The sequence below is a fragment of the Hylaeus volcanicus genome, chromosome 4 (assembly GCF_026283585.1).
Source record: "Hylaeus volcanicus isolate JK05 chromosome 4, UHH_iyHylVolc1.0_haploid, whole genome shotgun sequence".
NCBI lineage: Eukaryota > Metazoa > Arthropoda > Insecta > Hymenoptera > Colletidae > Hylaeus > Hylaeus volcanicus.
Genome location: NC_071979.1, coordinates 2,582,825 through 2,586,908, shown reverse-complemented (window position 1 = coordinate 2,586,908; position 4,084 = coordinate 2,582,825). Strand labels below are relative to the sequence as shown.

Genomic DNA, 4,084 nt, shown 5'->3' with positions numbered 1-4,084 from the left:
GCTACCGCGAGCGTTCCATCGGCATACGCGCGCTCTGATTGGTCAGTGTTTTTCGTTAATATCTCCTCAATGAAGCCTCGGACATTTTCGCTAAGGAAAAAATTATTTCAAATCACCTCCCGAACCACCCCTTTCAAGGAACTCCAACATTTTTGGGACACCCTGTATAAAGGGCAATACCAAATATAGATCGTATTTATTTCATTAACATAGGTTTATTTACGTGTAATGCGAGCTTCACATAGTGCCTCAACACTTTTGTACAATACCGTAAATATGATCTAAAATAATGTAGTTAAATAATGTAGAAATATGTAGTTTCGATGTTAGTGGTGGTTTTTGGGACACCCTATATAAAGCGCAATACCAAATATAGATCATATTTATTTCATTAACATAGATTTATTTACGTGTAACGCGAGCTTCGCATGGTGCCCTAACACTTTTGTACAATACCGTAAATATGATCGTATAATTTCCATGTTAATAGTGGTTTCCTCCTAAAAGTAGAACCGCAACTATTACACACGGTATAGTTCGTTGGTTGGTTCAATCGTAAACAGTTCTGGAAAGTTACATCAAAATCTGCGTCTGACAGCTCGTGAACGTTCCCATTCGGGTCTAGACGGTGTTTCGGTGGAAAGGGATGAAGCCTCTCGAGTATCCCAACGAAAATAAAAAGATCCAAGGTAGCTCTGCCTTTATCGATCCGGGAAGTGTGTTCCGTTCCTTTAATGAATCGTTGATGTCCGCTCAGTTCTGTCTACAAGAATATACTTTCTAATCTGTCACCGTAACGGGGCAAATTGCCGCACGTTGTGATGGATCATCGTACCTCGGTACCAGTAATTTCGTGTTTTATTCCCTGATTAGCTGAATATCGCTGATTGTAACCAATTACAGTAGCCGCCCGTTATGGTAGAAACTCAATTGCATCTACTTGTTTTTGTAACACCGGGAAAGGTATCCATTTTTTATATTCCTAGGCATCGACCTCCCTTCTCGAGTTGAGGTCATGGTTCGCGTGTATCGTTCGACGAGAGAAATGAACGGGGTACACATCGAGAATAACGGTTAAAAAATAAAGATAGTGAAAATAGGAATTAAAAAATATTGTATATAAGGTAGATGGTTTCATTATTGATCGCTACTCAATTAGCGAACAGTTGTTCATTTCGTTAAACTTATTTTCATATGGAGGTGTTTTAATGGAATGTATTTACAGTAAGGTCTCCATAAATGCACAAATTTCTCTACTCTAGATGATCTCATTATTGATCACGACTCAATTAGCGATCAGTTGTTCATTTCGTTAAATTTATTTTCATATGGAGGTGTTTTAATGGAATGTATTTACAGTAAGGTCTCCATAAATGCACAAATTTCTCTACTCTAGGCGATCTCGTTATTGATCGCGACTCAATTAACGATCAGTTGTTCATTTCGTTAAATTTATTTTCATATGGAGGTGTTTTAATGGAATGTATTTACAGTAAGGTCTCCAAAAATTCACAAATTTCTGCACCATAAATGCACAGAAACCAGCCCCACCACTGGGAGGCCCCACCTCCGGAGCACTCACAAAAATCGATCGTCAAGTAGAGTAAACATAATCTGACAATTTAATGCAACGGTGAAACTTTTTTATTATTAACTTTTTTGTTGCAAAACATTTACCATCATATTCCTGACATCTTTCTGATTAAAATGAGACCAAACACGACGTAATTCGCAACATATTTACTTGTAACAACTTATTATGTATCATACATTTGTGCATATATCGTAGAGCACTAACTAAAAAAAGATGAATGGTAAATATCATCCGAATTATATCGTGTTTGGTCTCATTTTAATCAGAAACAATGTCAGGAATATGATGGTAAATGTTTTACAACAAAAAAGTTATTAATAAAAAAGTTTCACCGTTGCATTAAATTGACCAAGCACTCGTTGAAAAAGATCATAAAAAAATAAAAAAATATTGGAAGAAACTTTCAGTTTGCTCTAATAATTGCACTCCTTTTGTTACAATAGACAACAGAGATACGATATCAACCGGAAGTATTATTTCGCGTTATCATTCTCCCCGGATTGGACATACAAGTTGGCAGCGTCTTTTGTCTCGAGCGACCGTCGTTCAATAATCTTTATCGTCTCGATGCAACGTCGCACATTTTATTTTATACACACGTTAGCACAGAACCTCCGCGTACATGCGATGACTCGCGAGGCAGAGATCTTTGTAGCTGCGATGACTCGAGCAATTCTGCCAGTAATAACGGGCTCGCGAATCGCGATAATTGATAGTCGTTTAACGACTAATTCTGGCTATCTGTTTGTTGGCCGAGTGCCTCGCGGAACCTTCCGCGACGCGAAACACTAGCCAGCTGCGTAAATGGTGAGGTTTACATTCCTTGCGACGATCTAACGACTTTTCCAACCGAGTAGCATCAATCGATGGTAGCAGGCCGTAATTTTAAAGTACCTCTGGTTTGGAGCGGAACTATGACAGAATTAAGGGAGTATTCGAGTATAGAATTTTCAAAATGGCGATTTTGAATCGCCATTTAAACAAATAAACAAATTGCCTTTCGAGAACCGAGGAGGTAGGACGCAGGGAATCGAAGTCGGAGGTCGAAGGTACGAGCATGCGATGACGCGGGGGTCCGCGAGGGTGAGGGCGATGCGCTTCTGGTGGAGCACGATGCAAGATGTGAATGCACCGGCTGGTCCAGCTGAGAAAACACCGGCTCGTCGGCGCCAGTGTTATCCAGATCGAAGCAAACAAGCGGTCGAGAATTATTCGGCCGAACTTGCTGTCGCCGAACGGATCGGCCGTGATTCGGCCACTTTCGAATCCGAACACTGTCAGCTTTGACTCCTAATTGCATCGACCTTGATGCATTCTCGATAAAACTTCGAGTCCACTTCGAGGAGAACACAATTGATCGTGGAACTGAAAATTCTTCGAAGAACGACTCGATTGTTATTAACAATAGCGGACTGAACGCCGTGATGGCCGTGCCTCGATGAACAACGATGACTTTAATCGGTTAGGCGTCATTCGTTAATTACGTAATGGCCTCGAGGGGGAGAGGGAGGGAGGGGTACAAGTAATTCTTACGTAATAATTTATTACGAATCGAAATTCGCTTGTAGGCGAGTGATTGATTTGTTTCTCTATTTTAAGATTGTTTCAAATCTTACCTTTGATTATAATACGCATTTTCCAAAGACTAATTATTTAAAAAAAAAAAAGTAACTTTAATTTACGTTAAATAACAACGTAATGTAGTGTAACTGAACCGTGAAAGTTTATACACGTTGAATCAATTTTTTTTAAAATATCAGCTTATAGGGGATGATAAAACGAAACTTTGTTATATTTACAGTTTATTCGTATGACGCTTGGTTTCCAAAACAAAAATTGAAAAATTAGAAAAATTAGTTCAGGAGAAAGGTCTTCTAAGGTTTCAATTTTTATCTCTGAAACTAAACGCCGCATAAATAAATTGTAAACATAAGAAAGTTTCGTTTTGTCATTCTCTATAAGATGATATTTTTTTTATATAGAATAGTTCGACCGCTGTATTTGTTTTCTTTAAGACAATAGCAACAGAATCAAACCACTACCAGATCTTAGGAAAAGGGTCTTCTAAGTTTTCAATTTCTCAATTATTCTCATTATGATTTCTCATTTTAGCACTAGTGAAATCGAATTCTTTTCGGATCTGTCACACGGTGGGCAATTTCAAAGAAAAAGGTGGGGATAGCGAGTTGTTTATGTCGAGGCGGAAAAGAGTTGTTTATTTCGAGACAATACTGTAGCAATCCTTTTCCTTCTTCATATACTTCGTTTTGAGATTACGAATCTGACATAAGAATTTCTAAATCCAAAACGGCGGATTCAATATGGCCGACATGTATATTAGGAATTTATTAGATTCGCGTAAAAATTGGTGCATTATGGTTCTCGTAGCCGCTGATTACTAATCTGACATCAGAATTTGACATCAGAATTTCGAAATTCAAAAAGGCCAATTCAATATGGCCGACATGTACATTACAAATTTATTAGATT

General features: G+C 38.3%; 1 long non-coding RNA gene across 1 annotated transcript; it reads right to left on the bottom strand.

The window, feature by feature from the left end:
• Positions 1 to 236: 236 nt before the first annotated feature.
• LOC128874961 (uncharacterized) lies at positions 237 to 989 on the bottom strand. The gene is made up of 3 exons (XR_008456717.1): positions 836 to 989; positions 578 to 763; positions 237 to 500 (listed from the first exon to the last, which is right to left on the bottom strand). It is a non-coding gene; the product is annotated as an uncharacterized LOC128874961 (long non-coding RNA).
• Positions 990 to 4,084: the final 3,095 nt, after the last annotated feature.